Source organism: Culex quinquefasciatus, chromosome 3, assembly GCF_015732765.1.
Source record: "Culex quinquefasciatus strain JHB chromosome 3, VPISU_Cqui_1.0_pri_paternal, whole genome shotgun sequence".
In the NCBI taxonomy this organism is placed as follows: Eukaryota; Metazoa; Arthropoda; class Insecta; order Diptera; family Culicidae; genus Culex; species Culex quinquefasciatus.
In genome coordinates this window covers 199,233,370-199,245,486 of record NC_051863.1, presented here as the reverse complement: position 1 = coordinate 199,245,486, position 12,117 = coordinate 199,233,370, and the positions used below count along the sequence as shown (strand labels likewise).

The following is a 12,117-nucleotide window of genomic DNA, read 5'->3' as shown; positions in this document are numbered from 1 at the left end:
CTCCAAAACCGGTTAAGGACCATCCTTGGGACAATCCATGAGCCACGTGGACACTATTTTAAAATCTCATACCCTCGTGGACAATTTCAATACAAAACTAATCTTTTTTGTATGGAGTGTGGACAATCGCTGACCCCTCCAAGGTGTCCACGTGGTTTTGGATGGTCCCTTACCGGTGGCCACTGGGATACACTATCGGAGTATGCAATAAACCCTATCATCCGACGTATCAAACTTCATGGAAATGACAATTATGACCATCTAAGGCAGCGATTCTCAACCTTGTTCTAGGCTGGTACCCCTACCATGTAAATCAAGTAGGCCCGGTACCCCGTTGAGAATCGCTGATCTAAGGTATTCTCCAAAATTCCCTGGCCCAACCTTTTTACTCCGGAACCGGTTACCGATGGCCACTGAAGGACATTTCCGGAGTATGCAAGGAAGCATATCATGCAACATATCAAACATCATGAAATTGAAAATGATTGTAAAGCTGAACAAATATTTTAATTGGTTTTAGTTTTTCTATTTTTAAATGTAAAGCAATCACTATTATCTAAAATGCGGAATTTAACTACAATGGTTGTGACTGTTGAACATTACAGGAAACGTTACCGCTCTGGATGGAACACAGGGCGAGTCTTCTCAAGTTTCTGTACCCATAAATCAGGGTAAGCTTTTTCAACTGTCAACTTTTCAATAGTGTCAATAGTGATGTCAATCATTTGTAGGAATGGGTACATCTGCCACAGCAGGTGGCAAACCAAACTGCGAAAAGGCCGACAAGGAATTTCGCAAGAAGTTCACCGAGAACGAGCTCGGAGCAGTTTGCAACATTTGCGAACGAATTTGGTTCCAGAACGATCTGAAACCCATCACAACCAATGGCGAGAGAGTACTGTTGCAGCCTGGCCATTTTGAATCGGTTGCTGGATTCATGGGATGCTCGACCTGTCGGAACTCGCTGAGAGATGACAAAGTGCCAACTTTGTCCATAACGAACGGATTTACCTACCCAGAACTTCCACCAGACATGCCACATATGGACATAATCACCGAGAGATTGGTGGCAATGCGGTTGCCGTTCATGCAGATTCGACGGCTGTGTCATGCTCGAGGTGAAAATTTTATTGTGAATGTTGTCCGTTCGGTGGTAATATTACATGATTTGAAATTTCAGGCAGTTACAGCATTCTTGGACAGGTGATAAATGTTCCAGTGGATGTCAACGAAATGGTCCACTCGCTTCCACGTCGACTAGATGATGACTACGCATTCAATGTGTGCATCAAAAAACATCTGATCCACAAGTCGAACTACCTGCGTGGATATGTTAAGAAGTCGGTCGTAAAAGCATGGCTGCGTTACCTGATTGACACACCTCTCTACAAGCGCGAAGGCATCGTCCTGGACGAGCGCTTTTTTGATTCTTATGCAACAGACGGCATCGAAGGCGAGGAGCTGATCGAGTTGGAAGTCACGGAAACGGTCGATGCCCCGAGAGATGTTCCGAGGATTCCCGAATGCAATGACCGAGTTCAACTAGACGTTGTGGACGATGAAGGAGAGTTGTTTTTACGGCAGCAACAAACAGTCGCGTGGAACGAAGACATGTGTCTCAACATTGCTCCTGCTCAGAACCGAACACCAACATCAATCGTGTACGATGAGTACGCTGAGGAGATGTCGTTCCCCGGAATTTACGGCGGTCATCCACGAAAGTATCGAAAGGGAGTGCGCGTGACACCATACCATAAGGCTACCAGCGAAACCAGACGACGCGATCGCCGTGGCGCAAAACCAACACATATCCTGTACATGACCGTAAAGATCATGCGACTACGAGCTCACGAAGGAGTTACTAACTACTTCAGAGTCCAAGGTACAAGGAATATGACTCGAGCCCAGCTCAGCGACAAGGAACACGTGGACAATCTCATACAGAACCATCTTGCATGGATGAGCACTCTTCCGAACACGGCAATGTACTTGCAAATAAAGCGGAAGGACTTGTTCGCCATGGTTCGACAGCTCGGAAAGCCTACGGTGTTCTTGACGATGAGTGCCAACGAGATTCAATGGCCCGGTTTGCTAAAGGCGCTGTACAAGCTCGCGGATCAACAGAACAGGACCGACTTGAGAGATCCGCTGAATGAACTGTCAGCAATTGAGCGAACCGTGTTGGCTAGCGAAGATCCAGTTACGTGCTGCCTCTACACCAACAAGCTGTTCGACGTCATCATGCAAATCCTGCAATCGAAATCCCACAGTCCGTTTGGCAAGTACTACGTCACCGATTACTTCAAACGAATCGAGTTCCAGCACCGCGGTAGTCCTCACGTTCATGCGGTGCTTTGGCTCGCCAATGACCCAAAGGAAAACGTTTCCGAACAAATGACCGGCACCTTGGATCTTATCAACACCATCACCTCCATCAGAGTAGAAGACCTTCCTACGCAGACAGCTGGTAAGCAGATCCACAAATGTACGTTCACTTGCACGAAACGCGGAGAAAAACGCTGTCGATTCAACATACCATACTGGCCCATGCGAGAACAGCGGGTATTACTTCCTCTTAAAGCTGACGACTGTCGCCGAAACGAGTTGAAGAAGCGCGGTGAAGAAATGCGGGACATCTTGGAGACGATGGTATTTGACACGGTTGAGGACTACCTTGCACACTGCAAGTGTACGTACACGTACTATCTCGATGTTGTTCGTGCATCGCTGAAGATGCCAACCGTTTTCTACAAGCGTTCGATGGATGAGCTGCGAACAAATCCTTTCAACGCGTGGATTGCCGATAAACTTCGTTCGAACATGGATCTGCAGTTCATAATTGACGTCCAGAAGCTGTGCCACTACTTGGTAGAGTACGTGAACAAGTCAAATCGTGGCGTGAGTGGATTGCACCGCGAGCTCATCATCCTGCAAGAACAGTATCCCGAACTAGACCACGGAGAAATGATGAAGAAAATCAGCTTGAAGATGCTTGGCTCTGTGGAAATGTGCGCCCAGGAAGCGGCTTGGTTCCTTCTCCGGTTATCGATGACCGAGGCAAGCAGGAAAATTGAGTATCTTCCAACTGTGTGGCCTCAAGATCGGTCAAGGAGCAGAAAGCACTACCAGACAATGGACGACGAAGGAATCGGTCAGGACTCGACTGATGTCTGGAGTAGGAACATCATCGAAAAGTATGAGGAGCGTGAAGGTATGGAAGACGTGTGTTTGGCCGATTTTGCCGCTTGCTATACGAAGGAGGGACGAACCAACAACTACCGAAAGAGAGGACAACCACGAGTGCTGCGTTGGCGCAATTACCAAATGAGCGAGCTTTCCGAATACAAACGCATGTCGGTTCTTCTGTTTGTACCGTTTCGGAACGAGCTTCACGACGTTCTCGACCAGAACAAGTTCCTTCAGTTGTACGACTTGCATGAGGCTGCGATCCTGGTGAAGCGAAAGGAATACGACTGTGAGTTGAATGTGGAGCAAACGGTCGAAGAATACGAGCGAACTCTTGCGAATTTGGAGGATGATGACCAGAACAACGCAGCAAACGAGAAACACGACGAGTTGGTGCGAACAGTCATAATGCAGCCAAACAACGACGACTTTGAGCTCCTGCCGACAAGAACATTGCGATCCGTCATCAAGCAGCGCCCTAATGTGATGTCAAAGGAGGATTATTGCGCTATGATGCGAGCCACAAACCGTGAACAACGAGCTCTGATTCTTCACACGATTCATCTGTTGACCTGCTTTGAAGATCACGAGCCGTTGCAGATTTTCTTGACCGGTCCAGCAGGAAGTGGTAAAACGTTTTTATTGCGCGCACTGATGGAAACGTTGAACCGCTACAGCCAAGATCATAATTCACGGGATAACGCATATGTGGCAAGCGCCTCGACTGGAAAAGCAGCATCAGCTATTGGAGGTACCACCATGCACCATGCCTACCACATCACCATGTCACGCCAAACTACGAAGATGAGTTTCGAAACGCTCCAGGTGTACCGAACAGAAATGCAGCGCGTCAAAGCCCACATCATCGACGAGGTCAGCATGGTTGGCGCCCACAACTTAAACACCGTTCACTTAAGGCTCCAGGATATTTACATGAACTACGACCAGGCTTATGGCGGTGTTATGCTCTTGCTGTGTGGCGACCTAAGGCAGTTGTTCCCTGTTATGGCTAAACCTGTGTTTAAACCTCCGGCAAACAGCAACAGACCGAAGGCGCTGTTCGGCTCTTTCATCGGAACGTTGACGTAACGCAGCACAACAACAAGGCATTGGAAGGCGTCGACGGAGTGACCTGTACAGCGGACGACACATTTGTAGGGTACAAAAGTGCAGAACAACTGGCAAACGCACGTGTTAAACTCTATAAGATGTGCCTTACCGAGACGGCCGGTTTGCAGTACACAATAAAACTGTGCCCTGGTAAGCCGTATATGGTCACCACCAATGTTGATGTGGAAGATGGCATTGTAAATGGAGCAATCGGTGATTTGATGTATGTGGAAGAGAGCATTGATGACGAGGCAGGAGAACGGATTGCAAGAATATGGATCAAGTTCGACAATGAGCAGATTGGAGTCATAGCGAGGAAAAAGGCAGAGCCAATGACCCGCTCTAGAGCCGATATCTTGCGACCAGACTGGACTCCAATTGTGAAAAGATCCGCGAACGTCGATCTTGGAAGCCGCATTAAATGCAAGAGAATCCAGTTCCCTGTTGTCCCAGCGTGTGCTCTGACCATACACAAATCGCAGGGTGGCACATTTGACAAGATTGTGTTCGAGTACGACAAAGGCCAGGAGCAGCAAATGGTGTACGTAGCACTGTCACGTGTCAAGTCGTTGCAGGGCCTCTTTATGACCAGCTCGAAAGGAGACTTCAAGTTCCATCACGCGAAAGGTTGCAGCAGCCCTAAGATGAAGGATCTACGCAACGAACTCAAGCGTTTGGAGAATCATCGTTTGCGAACTATCGTCGATGAAGTTTCCGAGGTCATTGAGAGCAGCGAACCGACCACCACGCTCATGTCCGTCAACGTGCAGAGCTTGAGGGCCCATCAAATGGACATTGCCACCGATCCTGTACTTCCCCGCGTCCACTTGCTGGCACTGAGCGAGACGTGGCTGGACGATAATACATCGATAGTGCTAGATGGATTCACGTGTATCGTCCAATCCAAGCGGACGGGTGTACGCGCAGGTGGCGTGGCAATCTACCAGAACACGACAACTCCAAACACTGCTCCAGCAACTCCGCACTTGCTTGAAGTGGTAGGCGAAGAACGAAGCCAAGAGTTCAGCGAAGCGGCGAAATACGGAGATATATGTGCGGCAAAGGTGGTGGTGATGGGCACTGAAATACTGCTGGTATCAGTGTATATCTCACCGGGAACCACCACGACGCAAAAGCTCTGGTTTCTCTCCCGCCATTTGGGCCCTGTTGCCGAACTAGATACGCCGATGGTAGTCACCGGAGATTTCAACCTTGACGCTTCCAAGCAGGACAGCAGTCGGTTTGTTGAATTCATGGCCAACCACTTCAAGTTGAGACTGTCAAATGACGTGAAGAAGACTACGACACTTGGAGGTACGGTTCTTGATTTGAGTTTCACAAAGAACATCGAGGTGGAGACCACCCGGTACGCATCGTACTTCTCGTACCATCGACCTATGCTGTCTGTCATTCGACCGACTACATCCAACTCATCTCAATCAAGCTAAACCGTTGTCCCTCCAAATTCCTGCTTGGATCTATACTCGGATTTGACAGCACCACCGGACATGAGAAGCGCAACAGAGTGATTGTGAAGGAGAGCACGTTATGACGGTCGGCTACTCCATATCGGTCATTCTAGTTGACGCAAAAACCAATAAGTGGCGCGAACCGCATCTCAAGGTATAGACATTTCATACGTATTTAGAAGTGGAAATTTTTCAACGTAAATATTCAAATCAGGTCGATCAGGACTTAAACCACTGTAGATGCTTCGCAGACTTGATAACACCATAGGAAGTGCAGCGCACCTCAAGGTAATAATCATTAAACTTTACTAGCTTTTACAAACTAAATATGTTAATATATTTCAACCAGGTCGCTCAGAAATTCGAACCCGCCGAAAACGACTACAACCGGAGATGGCAATAACTGAGAACGAAACAACCGAAGATGATGAAAGGAAAAACAATACAGTAAAACCTAAGAAGAAAATATAATGTACATTATGATTGACACTTACACTGACACACATTCACGTAAGAAATGAGTTAGCTTTAAGATTATTAGATTTAAGTCCATCATACATAAAATTTTACACGCCAACATTATCCCCTTTCCCACAAATCATTACACATAACAATAGGGAAGAAACGAAATGTAAATATTAGGTTTAAGTGGAAGAAAACGACTCATGACTGTTATTAGGATAAGATACACAGAACCCTTCCTTCTATCCTTTCCCTCACAATTAAAAATCAAACACACACACACACATACACATATATATAAACACACACACACACACAGGACGTTTTTAGTGAGTCGGGTTAACCTTAACCCATCCTCACACACCCGGGTACTTACCCGGGCGTCTGTTTGCAGATTTTTTCGTCCTACCAAAAAAAAAAAAAAACCCGCACACATACTACATACAAATATTTTTTGATCTCATGTTTAACTGCATAACGATCCTTCAAGGGTCACCATTTGTTTTTTACAGGTATATAAATTGGATCAATGCGCAGCAGGCTTGGGCGAATGGTTACGATGTCCGCTTTGTAAGCGGATGATATTGGGTTCGATTCCCATCTTCTCCAACCTTCCATCGGATGGGGAAGTAAAACGTCGGTCCCGTCCTTGGTAGTTGTTAGGCCATTAAGTCATTCGAGGTGAGGGAGTCATCTCCCTGCTATAAAAAGACAAACAACACACCAAACCAAGCCAGCTCCGGTGGAACCGTTGACGGCAGTTGGACTCGCAATCCAAAGGTCGTCAGTTCGAATCCAGGGGGTGGAAGGTTCCTTGCAGTAGAAAGAGGTTTGGGAGCCCTACCCATGCAAGCCTTTGGACTCAGAAAATTGCAATAGAGACCACAAAAAATTAGGGGGTCGTTAATGTGGATGGTTTGATTTTTCAGCATTACACACATACACACATCTTTATGCCAATAAAAACGATTTTATCAGACAATCATGATTTCAAAAAAAATAATCTTAAGATAATCTATGCATTAATTAATAAATGAAAACACAATAATTAACAAAAAATGATGTATGGTTTTTAAACTTTAATTTATTATCTTGAAAGAAAATAAATAATCGGGTCGGTTAAGAAAAAAATGCGTTTATTGTTAGATAAGTAAAATTCTAGAAATATTGAATAAGGAAATCAAAGCTTAAAACCTTTTGCCAAGTTCTTTGTCATACTGGTCATGTGTAACATAACCACCTGCACCTTTTTTTACTTAGGGCAATATGGGTATCAAAAATCATGGTTTTTGAAACTGGTAATGGAAATGGCCATTTTGACTGGATTGGCCACACCCGGAGTCGCCAGTGCCCTGGGAAAGGTTCTACCAGGGGGACATTAATCGAACCATACGACTTGGGGCAATTTTGATACCAATATTACCCCAAGTCGTATAGTTCGGTAAATGTCCCCGGAAGAACCTTCCCCAGGGCTATGGCCACCGGTGTGGCCAATCCGGTCAAAATGGCCATTTTCATTACCAGTTTCAAAACCATGATTTTGATACCCATATTGCCCTAAGTAGTATAGTTCGATTAATGTCCCCCCGGTAGAACCTTTCCCAGGCCACTGGCCACTCCGGGTGTGGCCAATCCGGTCGAAATGGCCATTTTCATTACCAGTTTCAAAAACCATGAATTTTGATACCCATATTGCCCCAAGTCGTATGGTTCGGTAAATGTCCCCCGGAAGAACCTTCCCCATGGCCACTCCGGGTGTGGCCAATATTCTACCAATGTGGTCCCAGCCCCATTGCCCCAAATCATTCTGGTTTTCCGGTGACCTTCCTAACAATCTTCAGTAGAACAAAATCCCTCCCAATTTGGTGCACATACTGTGTCGTTCAATGTGTGCGTGTGTGTGTGAGCAATAAAATTACCACCGTGGATCCGTCTTTGACGAAACCGCGATAGGCACTGAAATTTTCTGAGGCTAAGTGCTAGCTTATATAGTTCGCATGAAATGTGGCAACAGTGGCGCCAAACTCGCGTGAGAGTTTTGCGAAAGCAGGAGAGGAAGCAACATTTGCTACGTGCTTTCAGCCAATCAGCAGCCGGGATTTTTCTTGCATTCATTTTTATTTTCATCTTAACTTTTAAGTACTTTAACCAAGTTTTATCAACTTTGTGAGGTAGTCAACTTGTACTTTAAGACTTCCCCTTTCGTTTGGTGTGTAAAACATAAAGATTGTTTGAATGGGGGGGAAGATATAAGCATTTGAAAAACGACAGAAAATCGTTACACTTTCGCTTTGCGAAATTTTGGATTGACACCCGTAGACAGTGCCCTTAGGACAAAGTTCTTTGTCAAAAAACATTTAGAGTTCAACACTCCAAAAAACGTATTTTTCCTGAAACCAGTCAAAATTTGCAAGAAATTCTTCAATCCATCCTATGAGAAATGCTTTTAGCAGCGTTTTTTTAAGCACCCCCAATGACGACGACAACGGCAACCGAAATATTTGCCTGCCACTGTCAACCGACATCATCTTCACCCCCTCCTCAATTGAAATGTGAAGGGAAGGCCCAAGATTGGCCCGGTCGATCCAACGCCAGCAACAACAACGGGCCAGCTCAGGATAATCTGCTCGATCTGCTTCGAAAACAAACGACAGAGAAAATGCTCCGCTATTTATTTGGATTTCCAGCATTTTTCTACTCGTTCTTTCTTTTTTTCTGTTCAGCTGCTTGATGTCGTTTTCGCTTTGTGTCAAAAGGGGGTGGAAAAGCTTTCCGGGGCCCAAACTACCCGGAGAGTTTTCCCCTCCCGTGATGGCCACATTAGACCAGGCACGAGCGGAAAATGAAAATAATAATTCCTCACTATCTCTCCGCTGGGATCCCGGAACGGCACGAAATGGATCTATTTCGGGCGGATTAAAAAGCACCGTTTGGTGGGGTGGGTTTAGATTCATGTTTGGGAGTTAATCATAGATATTTTTTTTTACTTTTTCGTTTTTACTTCGATTACTAATACCATTTTAATCATTTTAATTTTGAAATTGCTAGGCTATAATTAATTCAATAGTTTTTTTCTGTCCCTAAGTCCTTATCAATTGATTTTTGTATTTTTTGTCAGCATATTTTAATGCGTTTTTTGTTGCATTTCCTTTCTTTTAATGTGTTCTAACATTGATAAAAACATGAGATTGACGTTACGTCTACAGCCAGCAATAAGTTTCAATTTTACTGTCTAAGATTTCCAGGGAAATTGATTGAAAATTCCCGTTTCCCGGAATTTTTGTAACCTCGGAAAATTGGACGCGCTTGTAGGGTAAATATACCCATTTTAATCACTCTGAGCCATTTTAAAATTAGAATTTGACTTGCATACAAGTTGGAAAAACTTGAATGAGAACCAACTGAAAATATAATTTAAAAAAGGGTTATAAATATGCGTAGAAACAATCAAATTTTAAAAACCAGGGGTGTTTCAGAAAGGGGAGAACGTGAACTTTAAGATAAATGTATTGGTTTATTTGTTTATTCAATAGTTCTTTTGTAAAATAGTCGACAAAGTAGCTAATTTTGGCATAAACTAACATTTTAAACGGGTGTATCTCAAAATTGGGACAATTTGGAGCAATTCTGGACCCAGATTCGGATTCAGCAGGCCAAAATCTACTAGGAACACATATACTCGTCTCAGAGACAAAATCTTGTTGGACTGTGTATTTGATAAAAGTTGAAAAAGTAAACACATTTTTTTCAATTTTCTTATGATTGAGTTTTTTATAAAGCAAAAACATGTAAGAGCTAATATTGCAAATATGATACATATATCTTGATTTTAAAAATGAAAAACAAACAACATTCAAAAATTTGTTTATTTGACTTATTTTAATTTTTGCTTGTTAAAAATTGTATCGATATTGTTTTTGACGATTGCAATTAAATACCTTGTAATATTTTTTTATAAAAAAAAACCTTAAAATTTCAATGATCATTGCAAGTTTTTAAAGTTTTTGATGCATTTTTCAATATTTTAAAAATATTACCAGCGATCTATTTTCAGTATGAATAATTTGATTTTTAGGCTTTTTAAAAAAAAATTGTTTAATTGACTTATTTTAATTTTTGCTTGTTCAAAATTGTATAGATGTTGTTTTTGACGATTGCAATTAAATACCTTGATATATTTTTTATATAAAAAAATATTCAAATTTCAATAACCGTTGCAAGTTTTTGATACATTTTTCAATATTTTAAAAATATTTCCAGTGATCTATTTTCAGTATGAATAATTTGATTTTTAAGCTTTTTTTAAAAAAAAAACTTTATCATTAAAAAGTTGTTCTGGAAAAATACATTAGTTTTATTTACTTATTTATATAAAAAAAAAGAAAATAGAAAAAAACTTCAAATTGAAGTAAAAACAGTCAAAACTGAAAGAAATAACATTTAGTCTTTTTTTTTGTAAATTTTAAGATTACAATCAAAGTTTTTTTTTTCATAAATTTAACAATTTTACGTAATGGATATTTTTGTTTTCTTGCACAATTTTTTCAGTTAAATAATATCAATATAAAAATTATAACAATTAAATTCAAACATGAAGAATGTTCTTGCAATATGTTAAAATTTGATCTCAAGCTTATTTTTTTAATTCAGACAATAATTTAATTTATTTAAAACTTTATGAACAGCCTTAAGGACAGGTCATAGAAATATTTTAGAAAGCTGTCGCGGGCCGGACGTTGGGCAGGCCTGCAAGCCGTTCGACCAATTCACTTTTGCTGTTTTCCGCTTTAAATCAACATTTTCAGATATATCAACAATGGAGAGTTGATTGCTTACTTTTATTTGTGCTATTTATTACTTTGGAACAGTCAAAAACACGATATGAAAGCTGTAATTCATGATCAAAGTGCTGATAGGCCGATAATAGAAATAGGCTGAAAAAGGGTATAGTTCCCCTACAAAGGGATTTTCTCAAGATTGAGCAAATTATCTGATTCTTTATAATTGGATTAAACTTTGTGTGTAAAGTCTATGACCGCAGAAGTCATTTTGCATCATTTTTTGGAACTTTTCAGATAAAAATAGTAACACTCTTTAAAAAATTACACCATTTTATCAACTGGACTTTTCAAATCAGTGCAAAAACATATTTAAATCTTAAATTACAAAATAAAAACAAACATTTTTTGACAAAGAACTTTGTCCTAAGGGCACTGTCTACGGGTGTCAATCCAAAATTTCGCGAAGCGAAAGTGTAACGATTTCTGTCGTCTTTCAAATGCTTATATCTTCCCCCCCATTCAAAAAATCTTTATGTTTGACCCACCAAACGAAAGAGGAAGTCTTAAAGTACAAGTAGACTACCTCGTAAAGTTGATAAAACTTTGTTAAAGTACTTAAAAGTTAAGATGAAAATAAAAATCAAACCGGGGTAATCCCGGTCGCTGATTGGTTGAGCGCAACCTTTCCCGAACACATTAATCAGATTCAAGTATCTAGCACTTAGCAAATTTTGCTTGTCTCATGCTTTCGTGGAACAGTCACGCGAGAATGTTGCACCATGATTGCAACATTCCGTGCGAACTATTTAAGCTAGCAGTTTGCCACCCAGACGTTTTAATCTCAGTCAACAAGTCAACAAGACACTAGCGATGTTGTTGCCCAAACAAAGAAAAAAAAAACCGTCACCCGTGAAATCTCTGGGCCCAAAAGCTGATTCGAAGCTAAGTTGTCTGCCGCGCACGACACCCCTACAGCGCGAACCTGCACCTGCTGGCCAAGTGGACGGTGTCAAGAAGCGGAGAGGAAAACAAGCAGCAGGAATGTGGTGCATTTTCCGTTCGAACGACCCAAAAAGTGAAGCAACTTCCGTCCCGGCCGTGAAGAAGCC

General features: G+C 42.2%; 1 protein-coding gene across 1 annotated transcript in view; it reads right to left on the bottom strand.

Moving 5' to 3' along the window:
• The window catches only part of LOC6049337 (neural cell adhesion molecule 2), a 132,985-nt gene that overhangs the window by 78,325 nt on the left and 42,543 nt on the right, over positions 1-12,117 (bottom strand). The window lies entirely within an intron of this gene.